This window comes from Anopheles stephensi, chromosome 2 (assembly GCF_013141755.1).
Source record: "Anopheles stephensi strain Indian chromosome 2, UCI_ANSTEP_V1.0, whole genome shotgun sequence".
Taxonomy (NCBI): Eukaryota; Metazoa; Arthropoda; class Insecta; order Diptera; family Culicidae; genus Anopheles; species Anopheles stephensi.
In genome coordinates, this window is record NC_050202.1 from 17069742 (window position 1) to 17081586 (window position 11845).

The following is an 11845-nucleotide window of genomic DNA, read 5'->3' on the forward strand; positions in this document are numbered from 1 at the left end:
CCCAAACCGTTGCATACAATCAACTACCAAACTGATGTTTTTTTTTCTTTCGAACTATACATACAAGGAAGGTCATCATCAGCAAACAATGTGTAACAACAAATTCGAAATGCACCCCTAACGGATGCTTCATTCAGATATGCGAAGTCAAACATTTCCAAGAATCCATCACCGGGGTCGGGTCAAAGCATGGTGTCTGCTCAAACGAGCGGACATTTGAACCATTGCGTGCGTTATCGGCTACAATTGTAAGCTAGAATAAGAATTTCCCGATTGCTTCAAGATATTTTTCTCAGCCACCATTGTGTTGCCTTTCGAAACCATGACTTGCATCAGCGTAACCAACTATCGCTACACGCAATCGAAGGAAATTTCCAGCTGCTAGGCAAAATCGTTGGGATTGTCCCGATCAAAACGATCACGCACACACACACACGCGGATGGCTGCTAGTTGATTGTGTGTGCAGGCGGCAGTAGTACTGTACACATACTGCTACCCGTTTTCTAAAAACATCGGACACACAACTACCAGTAAGAAAAAGAAAAAAACATCACCCATATGTGTGCTGCGATAGGCAAGGCTAAGCGCAAACCGAGCCAACGAATCCAGAGAGAAGGTCGGACAAACAAACAAATTTGATGACTCTCTGGGTACGCCCTGCACTACCACCACTGCTGCGTATGGCCAACGCAGAGCCGTAGCCTCTGTACGCGAGGGAGACTACTGCTGCTGGGCTGACGGTATCGCTGTTAAGCCTCTATAGCCTCGCAGAAGTCGAATTTCTTTCGCGTAGCAAAACTTCCCCTTTTGTTGAATAATTTATGCAAAGAGCAGGCTCCTTTCTTCGTGCGAATGCATCCCGCTGTTCAGCAGGCGAGGCGAGCGCACACTGCTTACTGATCTCATTCGAGATAGTGTACGCATCCCTTGGCGTTGTGTACTTTCTCCGTCTGTTGTTTTACAGACGACGGCGAAAAAAAAATGAACATGAACATCAATAATGTGTGAGAGTGTGAGAGACCCCTATAGCATTTCCGCTGAAGCGCTTGATAACGCAATTACAATTACACCCAGTTGTCTAGCGGCTAATAATGGTTGCTATGTGATCTTCTCGGTATCGATGCAACATGCCGCCCTGGTTAGTGTAATCATTCTGGTCGAATAATATCTTTCTCTACTAGTGGAAAATTAATACATGCATCCACGCTCCGGGGAACTGATTAAACAAACACCACAAACAAAAAAAAAACGCTCAGCATTAATTTTGTAGCCATCTTTGAAAACATTTACAGGCGCCTGCGAACGAGACTATCGACCGAACGAGTATACAGTTTCGCGTTCGGTTTTATTTACGTTGGTAAGGGGGTTTTCTTTCTATATCTGCCTTTGTTTCTTATTTTCCCTCTCCGCAACATTTCCAACAACTTCCCTCACCAACACCACTACTGCCCCTGAATCTTTCTCTGGCTCGCATTGCTGTTCTGCTACCGTTGCTTTATCTTTGATCTCTATCTCTCTCTCGCTCTTTCTCTCCTTCTATCTCTCTCTCTCTCTCTCTCGCCGTAGGTAGGTGTACCTGCTTGTATAGTATAAAGTTTATACCAAGGGTGCTATTTACCAAATGCCTTAAATATCTTCGTACCCATAATTTTGCCCGTTCCGATCGATGGCGATTAAAGTATGAACCCCAGACGGGCTTCAGTAAAGCTGGGTAAGAACGAGACTATTATGGATTATGGAATACTTGTGAGATGCGGGCTTTGTAGGGTAGTCAAATATATTTACTGGCCGATTTTTTCTAGGCCACGAAGATACGCGTAGACACCCAACATGAGTTGACGTCATGTGATCTTCTGGTGTTGGTGGGGTCGAAGATACACAATACGATGACGCATCAATGTCCTTGGTACTGTTTGCAATTTCCCATGATGGTGTAAAGTGGGTAGTTAGCAACAAGACTACTACAACATTAGTTCCTCAGGACTATGATATGACAAACCAATACCAGTGCGTTTGCAAAGGGTATCAGAATGTACGAATACATTCAAAAGAGAGAAGATAAAATAGATCATTAGGATTAGGTAAGAAAGCCATCAGGTAGCCAGAATCAGGAGACAAGGGCAAGAGTTTAAATTCGAAAAAGTAGCGCATTTTCCGCTACCGTTTTGACTTATTGTAGCCAGGTATCATTAGCAATCTCATTTGCATACCCGGTGCCGTAGGGTAATGAACATGCCGAGGTCCTGTAATTGCTTTTAAATGTCCTATGGCAGTCTGACATGATGGTTACTATGTCACAGCTGAGACACATAGTGCCATGCGTCATATCGTTAAGTATGTGGCCACTGTTGACAGCGGTCTACTTGTCAAAGCTTCTTTGACCTAATGACCTCTTAGGACAAGCCTGCCAATTCTGGCCTATTAGACTTAATGTTACCACGTAGTTGGATGGTCAGTTCTCACTACGGGGGAACGGCTCGGCAGGGATTTGAACGTCGGTCCTACCGTATCAAGACCGGCACCGTTCTCGCCAGTAATACCGAGCCGTCTGTCAAAGCTATCTCAGTTTATAGTAACACAACGTATAAAAAACATATAAATTAGCGTGTAAAGACGTAAATTACCGATTTGAGGCTATTATATTATTCTTAGTGGGACGATCTGGTGGTCGAGACGACTGCGGCGTCGGTCGTCACACGGCAGAACCGGTGTTCAAATCCCATCCAGACCGTCTCCCCGTACGCTGACTATCCAGCTTACGTGTAAAATAAAGTCACAGAAGGTCAGCAATGACAGTCCGAGACCTTTCGGGGTTGAAGTGCCCAATAAAAAAGAGATATAAAAATTTTTGGATTTGAAAACTTTAATTACTTTAAACACTAAACAGATCTACTTGACTAGATATCTCTACTAGATTCCTAGATAGATCTACTTGACTGCCCGTATTTGTTGTTCTCCAATAGTTGTTAGCCATCAAAATCCTGCACATTTGCTGTTGTACACAAAACGCAATAGGTGGATTGAATTTCTATTAAAGCCCTCGCCACAGGAAAAGGGGGACTAGGTTCCAGGGTCACAGGGTTCCGCGCAATACAGTTCGGCCCTCGCGGAACCCTTTCCTATCGTTCTTCGCGCGCACCCTATTTTCATTGTTTCGTTTCCTGAACGAAATACACTTTTTTTTTAAAGAAAACACACAAAAACTAACCATTCGTTTATGGTTTTCCTCACTTCTACCTCTCTGTACCTCATGTACACTCCCCCCTTTGCCCTTGGGGAGGATGTTGTATGAGCTGCGTTCCCTCAAGCTGGGGTTTTGGTTAGTGTTATAGCAGCCAGAGATCTGGTAGTAGTTCACAATTTGGGTTATCGTGTTTTTGCCCTGCGTGCGGACGTTTAGGTCCTCCATGGTCACAGGCCCCCGCTTGCCAATCGGCGGACGCGTAACGTTCGCATCACTCCTCCCCCGACACACACACACGCGGGTACGCGCCCATACACATGGGAAAGGCCGAGATTCGCAAACTCCCGGCGGGAAGGTTTTCGCATTTCGTTGCTCCGTACCGCAATGTTGGTGTGGGCCAATGGAAGGGGGGAGGAGCAGTTTTTGCTGATGGCATTGATTGCTACGATCACAAAGATGGGATAGGGAGGGGGCGAGGGGCAGCGGGTTGCGTTGGCCGTGGAAATGAATTATGAAGGGGGAGGAGGTGGGGGGGGGGGGGATTGAGGAGCTTTGTTTCTAACGTGCGGCCCTATCGCTCCCTGCACGCAGAGATTCGGTGCTGATGCCTTTAAAACAACGAAATTTCGTCATCAAGAGCTGCTGCTCCATCGTACATGTGTGCGCGTGTGTGTCTGCCGTAGTCTAGCGCTACATTCGTAGCGAGTCGTTCATCTTTCATCGCAGCAGCCCTCGCTTTTCCTTCCATCCCCCCTTTCACGCTCCTCCATTGTCGTTGCCGCCGCCCTTCAAGCGTCCCCCCCTCCCCCACCATCTCCACCTTCCCAACCACCCCACACACTCAACAGCTCGTTCATCCTGCCTTTCATTCACAGCGCTCATCACACACCGCGTACCGTGCATGTGGGTGTGCGCGTGTGTGTGCAAGGGTGCAGAAGAGAGTCGTCTGCGCTAGCCAAATAGCTTCGCACAAACTGCTGCATCCTTCTCTATCTCACGCTTGCTAAGCTTGGGCAACTTGGATAGGAGCAAATAAATGCGCAGGCTAGTGTAGTAACCAACGCAACTAAGGCTACCAATGCTGCTGCTGCTGCTGCTGAGCGGTGAGAGCGCGAGCAGAGAGATACGAGAGAGCGAGCGAGACAGCTGCGTTCGTGTGAGCGCGTGTGTCTGCTGCATGGTTTCGGTCGGGTTTTGGGTTGCGTGCTCTACGCGCGCTAAGTGGTTGGCTGTGTGTGGAATGGAAGAATGCCCCCGGTTGAGCGAATTTCTCGGTGCCTCGGCGAACGTGGGAGACTATTTCAGGTTTCGGCCACCCGGAGGGTTTAGATTTTTCGTTCGTTGTTGCGCCCGATGTCGTCGTCGTTCACGGCGGTGAATTTGTACGTGCGTGTGTGGGGTTCACTGCTGCTGTCATTTCACTCCGCCGCTTGCTTCTTCCTTCCTTCCCCTCCGCGCTACCCTATGCTCCTCCTCTGGCTGTATCAACGTCGTTGTTCTTTCGTGTTCCGTTCTCCGCATCCTGCGCACACCATCCCGCGTGCTACTCGTGCCCTTTTCTTCCCTTGCCTTTATCATCTCTTCATCGCAGATGTTTTCCTTGTTTCGTGTTGTTCGCTGGTAACCGCCGTCCTCTCTTCCTTCCGCCGGTCCGCCCCGCGTCCGTACACTTTGCATCATTCCGTATTTTCCTCGTCGTATAACAAAGATCAATTTTACAGCGTCGTTACTCATATAGCAAGTGTTGCCATGCTTAAAACAATACGCGAGTTTGATACAGCACACACACACACAATCTAAGCAATCGTGTTAAACATGGAGATACAATTGCTATATGACCTGAGCAACACCTGTATATCCATTGTGCAACTGTATTTGAATTCTAAATCTGTGTGTGTGCATTACCTTTTTTACCGCTTTAATTTTTTTTTTTCTAACCACACTGAAACACAATCAGCAATTTTTGGCTTTATGCAATCGTATGCGTTGGCGCACAGCGTGTGTGTGTGTGTGTGTGTGTGTGTGTGTGTGTGTGTGTGTGTGTGTGCCAATGCGCCGTCAGCTGGTGGTGAAATGCACCAGAGAGACAGAACTATGTGATCAAACCTAGTTTCTTGGAAATTTTCCCCCTTCCAGAGTTTCCCGCTCTTCTCACACCCCATCTCACCCCGACACTTTTCGTGGGATAGTTTGGGACTGCTGCGATCACAAATACCACCACCACCACCACCACCATACCAACGTACACCCCTAGCAACGAGAGGGCACTGTGTTGTTTCCTTTCTATTTTTCCATCGATTTTACCCACCACCTCCTTCTCAAACTCTCCTCCTCCCTCCCGCCCCCTTCTAATCCCACATTTCACAGCGTACCGCCTACCCTACCAACCACCCCCTTCCTGCTGGGTTGTCTTATGGCCGATTTTTTTTTCTACCTTCATAAAGCCAGTTTTGTGACACCCCACCCCCCCCACGCGGTTACACTGCTGCTCCTCCCGCGCTGCTAGGTACGCAATCTAGAGGGGTACCCACGGTTTGCTTGAACGACACGATGCCCGACAGTGTGCCCTTCACCTGGTTTCCCATCGGTAGTTACCCGGCCCGGTATGTGGTTGTGTTCTTCTGGCAGTGGTACATTGGTGATGAGGTTTTTATGGGCACCATTTTGCTGATGCTGTTGTTGCCTGCAATCAACCATCCCGATCGTATTCTGGTGTTTGAGTGTATTGAATTTGCAACATTTTCGTAACCGAACCCGAGAAGCGAAAGGTTGGAAAATTGAGTAGTACAAAATCCTAGGTGTAGGTGTGAAGTTCGTACTAAGCTAATTTTAACAGAGAGATATTGATAGCCTCTGATGAGCAAATCCTCCTATCCGGATCGTTTCCTCGTTCGTTGGACTGACTGTCAATGGCTCTGCGGTCAACTTTAAGTTGACCAAAAACGGCAGCTCACGATATTCTGAGGATGTAGTTTTCAGAGAAGCAGATGCAAACGCAGAGAAAAACAGAATAAAAAAAAAGGAAAAAGAAGAGAAGAATAAAAAATTATATCAAGGGTTTGATTGTAGAACTATACTTGAGACTTAAAGCTGTACTTGCTTAAGAACTATGTTGCTTAGGAAATATTTTCTTCTTCTTCTTCTTTGGGCTAACGACTTCTCAGGTCATGCCTGCCATTTCAGATTTACTAGACTTAATGATACCACGTAGTTGGATAGTCAGTCCTCACTACGGGGGAACGATGTGGATGGGATTTAAACCCCGGTCCTGCCGTATGAAGACCGGCGCCGTTGTCGGCTCACCACCCGTTCGCCCCTAGGAAATATGTAAATGTGCATAATAACAATAGAAATATCCCTATCCATGTCTCCATCATTCGATGGCATGGAAACTTCCAAGATGGCGGAAGTACAAGGTATTGACAGGAAAACTGTGTCCGTTTCTTTGGACACTCATTGGACGAGAATCAAAAGCAAAACGTTTAGATCATCGCTTATGATATGAGAGTCCACAAGAAATTAGAAGTTCCCAACCCCTTCTTCTTTGGCTTCACGATCTCTAGGGTCATGCTTGTTATTTTTGGCTTACTAGACTTAATGGATACCACGTAGTAGGATAGTCAGTCCTCACTACGGGAGAACGGTCCAGAACTTGGACTAGGAACAGTAAACTTCGAGGGAAAAGGATAGGATATAACTAAACTCAAAACAATTTTACTTAATATTGAAGATCATCAAGGCAGTTACAAATGAACTACTGTGATCTGCAGGTACAAGACCACGTTTACCTGTCTTTTACTGCTGGAGTCATAGCATGACATGTCAGTCAAGTAAGGTAACAAGAAAATCAAGAATTGTAAGGGGTAGGTTCGAGATGTACAATCGGCTATTTTCAAGTCATACTTGCCTATGACAGGTACGTTGTCGTAGTACTATTTTAAATACCTTAGGTAGTCAACTTAGATAGTCTTCTTCAGCAGGTAGTATGTGCAATAAAGCACTGCGGTGACAAATATTGTTACCAACCGAATGTTTGAAGAATCTTGCGAGGATACCAATCATTTTGGGACACGCATTGTGGGCCAGAATATCTGCCCAAACGGTGAGAAACATTCTAGACAAGATGGATATTACTGTACCAGACTCGCTTGCCACGTCTCAGAGGGTGTCGTGCATGTGACGAGCACTCAAAATGAGCAGTCGATCGATGGACACCTTTCGAGACCTGATCTAAGAAGCGACCAATACATGTTTTGGCCGAACTTCTATCTGAGGACTTCAAGCAATCATTTCTGAATCCACAATGAAGTAGCAACTGATCGCTGAAAGCTCAGAAAGATTTGAAATAGTGCAGACAGGAATGGCCAAGACATCAGACTACTTATCTGCTGTTGTTTTATTTGTATTGGCGTCCAAACATGTGACTAAGTTTTAGCCCTAAGTTTAATTGTGCATAGAAAAGCCACGTCGTTTTTTTATGACTACAGCTAAGTTAAGTCCTTATTGTGCCCTGATTTCCTGGCGAATTATCCTCATATTCTTCTTCTTTCTTGGCCGAGCGACATCTTAGGTCAAGCCTACCATTTCTGGCTTACTACACTTATTGTTACCGAATAGTTGGATAGGCAGTTCTCACTATGGAAGAACGGCCCAGAGGAGATTTGAAACCTGGTCCTGCCGTGTAAAGACCGCCACCGCTGTCGCATCTACCACCGGGCCGCCCTTTGTGTCCTTATTTAAAGACTTAATTTAAGACTTAAAATCAATTCCTTTTACTCTTAAAATTAAGGTAAATTATTCTATTTCCCAACTAAACACTGTTTACAAAATTAATCTTAAATAACTAAAAAAAAATCAGCAATACGACCAGGCCGTTCTTTATGAATAAAAAAAAAACTAAAAAAAATCGTTGATTGACCCGCTGAGGTTAAGCTGAGTCTTCCGGTTGCATCGAAGGGTTAAACCGCTGCTCCGTACAACCTTGCCTGCATCATCCACCATGGCCGCTGAAGCTTTCGCAGAAACTCCCGGATAGGTCCCTGCCCGCTTCGCCTTCATATATAAACTCCCACTCCCAGCTGCCTGCCCAGCCCAGCCCGAAGCTTAGGTCCTGGATGATCGCGATGACTGACAGCAGCAGGGCGCAGCAGGGGTTTCGACGAACAGCGTGTACACGGTTCCGGATGTCGCCGGTGGTGTGAGTCGGTGGGTGGGGTGGGTGGGATTGGTAAATAGCAATGTGTGCTGGTGAGCTAGCGCTGCTCGGAAGCACGATTCGAGGTAGTCTCGCACCGAACCGAGGGCCCTTTTCGCTCAGCGCTTCGGTATGGTCTCGGCGAATACACAACACCACAGCAGCACAGATGGCATGGTAGGAAGGAATTTGGGGGAGGTAAGGGGTGGTGGGAGGTTTGGGGAGAGGTGGTTGGATATGCCGTGTTTGGATGTCGGCCGCTGTCGAGCATACCCGTCCGTCGTTGCTTCGAGCGTTGGGTTCGGGTTTTAGGCTTTCATTTTGGTTTGGCGGTCATTTGGTAGCACCGGACGCGCCAAAGGTTCGCCCTCGTCCCCTTCTCTGCCCCACCACCATCCCCCTGTTTTGGGTTGGAGGTGACAAAAAAGCCGTATACCAGATCCCGGGACCCAAACGCAACGATACGTAGGTTCGAAGCTTGCAAAAAGCACCACACACACACACACACTCTGCCCTTACCTCCATCCCAGATGGCTGTGGTTGCGCTGTTGTTTGTTTGCTAATGTTTGAAGGGTTTTTGTATATGTGTGTGTGTTGATTATGCTCGAAACGTTGCTAATAGTGGTGATTGGTAGTGGTGTGGTGTTTTATTTCCAGCCTCCTGGTTTGGTTGTGTTTTTCGACAGACATGGCGGCCCTACACACTTAAGTTGCTATGTTTCTACAGGCTCTCTGTCTCTTTCTAACGCGATGCTCTATCTCGCACTCGCTTGCAGCCGCATGCCGTGTTCGGCCAATGTTTTCAACACATATTTAAACACCCATACACCGTTACACTCACACACACACACCGACACACCTTTCTCCGTGCTATAAATCGCGTGTTAAACCGCGTCACCCTCCTTCGTCTCTCCCTCCTTGGCGCAACCTCCCTGCGTCCCGGGAGATACGGGGCCAGGTTCTATGTTTCAAAAATATTACCATCACCCACATCCGTCCACACCTACCCACCCGGCTTCCTGGTGGGTTCCGTTCATTATTGCCCTTCTTCTTCCTGTTTTTTTGCTGTATCACCCGCCAACACCATCTCGCTTCCCGCTCCGTATCGTTTGATCTTAAAATCGAAAGGTACACAACGTCCCGCTTTTATCAGTAAACCAGCGACACACACACACACACCATCTAGCTGCCCCGGCCCGGTTCCTCACCCCGCCGATTTTTCATGCATCCCACATGCTTTTTCCCGCCAGGACGCAAAAAATCCCAGCTTTGGTCTAAATTGTGCTGTATTGAATTTTACTTGCCCACCGGTGTTGTTTTGCTCGTCTCGCGCGGTGTCGTTCCGAAAAGGATATCAAGTTTGCCCTCTCGCTCGCACGCAGATCCTTCGCCACAGAACAGCCTTGGCAGGGGGACGCGTTGGCTGTTTTGGGAGATCCTTTTATTTTTTTAGTACAAAAAGTGTACATAACGCACACACACACACACACACACACACACACACACTCAATACAGAAGATTTTTTTTGTGAGCGTACCACACCTATACAATGCTGGGTCTCGACCATCGACGGTATCATCATCATCATGAACGTCCGTAAAACTGGCGCAACACACAACCAGGATAAAATTAAACCATTCGTGTGTTTTGTTTTGGTCTACAAATTTCGTGCTACGACGACGGCGGAATTATGTGGCAGGGACCTCCTTACCTTACCACCTTCCGGTAATAAATGCCGATATACTAACTTATGGAAATATTGATCAGGCGACAGGAGGTGAGGGCTCGGGTTTTCATTTTGTAATGGAATCTTTATTAAATTTAACCAATACGGCTAGGCCGTCCTGCGGAAAAAAATTAAATATATACTAGGGAGAAAAACATTGCTCTATACAGCCGCTGATCTAGTAAAGCTTCATGTAGAAAACACTCAAATATGTTTTTGTATTACTATACTTAAACTTAGCGAGAGTTCGGTGGCCGAGACGATCTTCACACGCCAGGATTGGCTATTCAATCCTGTCCAGACCTGTCTCCCCGGACGTATGACTGGCTATCCAGCTATGAGTAGAATTAAGCCAAGAAAGCAAGATCAAGATTTCTTGACGGTGTAGAGCCTCAACCTTCTTGAGAGGCGGTCCGGTGGCAGAGGCGATAACGGCGCCGGTCTTCACACGGCAGGACCGGGTTTCAAATCCCATCCACACCGCCTCCCCGGACGCAGGGCTGACTACTTTGCTACGGGTAAAATCAAGTCACAAAAAGCCACAGAAATGGCAGGCCGAGACCTTTCGAGGTTGCAGTGCCAAGGAAGAAGTAGTAGAGGCTTAAGCTCACCAAACTCATACGAATTTCCAACATGAAAACCATAATGCTTTAATCCATTGTTTAAGTACACCTGCTACGTGCTCGTCACACGTGTCAGGCTACATGACGTCACTTTTTTTTTAATCGAACCAACGCAAATGCATCTCTTCCACGGTTTTAATGCACATAATGGATGACAAATAAGTTTTCCCCGATTACTCATCGTCACTTGTTACAGCGTAAAAAATTCATCAGGTTTCAACAACACTCAAATAGACAAACAAACACACACCTTAAGAACGTGACGCATTATGAGTTACCAAAGTGTGGCTTATCAATCGGTGATAACACGGTTTTTGCTCAAATATTTATATGGTAAACTACTTGTTATTCACCTTATAGAAACTATTCCGTTTTCAAATTCCATAATAAATAGCCGGAAAGAATGTTGTGTTAACAATATTTAAAAATACCCCCATGCAACGAAAAGGAATCCCAAAAAAACGGAGTGACGGAAGATAGAAGCTGCAGCATAACAGCAACAACAACAAAAACGAACGAACGCAACGACCATGATGAGTTTACGTTCCTCTGGCAAACGAGAATAGTCTCGCACTAGGGCACAAAAATTGGTGGCCGTTCCACAATCACGCGGCATCATGTCGATGAATAAGCACAAAAACCGGATTCCATGTATATATTGTGTGCGGAGAAGGTTATCCTCACCTCCCCACTCGCCCGAATGCCATTTCCTGTCGTCTTGCGTGCCCTGCCAACCACCCTGCCCGCCCCACTCATTGCCCCTTGCACGCTGCTTCCGTGTTTGCGCGAGATTCCTCTGCCCGATTGCAGGCGCGTTTATGTGATACGCGCGCACATCACAAGACACGTTGTTGGTCGCCGGTAGCCGGAGCTTGTGTTGTTGTTTGGTTTGCTTTTGTTTTTTATTTTTCTTTTTTAGTTATTGGTGCAATATGCGTAAATTCTTTTGTTTTCTGTCAGCCCAATGATGCATTTGGGATGCGTTTTTATCGAACGAAGCGTGGATTTTTTTTCGAGTTAAATTGCCTTGTTACAGGAAAAAGAAGCAAGCCGTTTGACTTTAATATTTTGCAGTAGCGTTGTTGGAGAACGCCCGGAAATTATTAATAATTTTAAT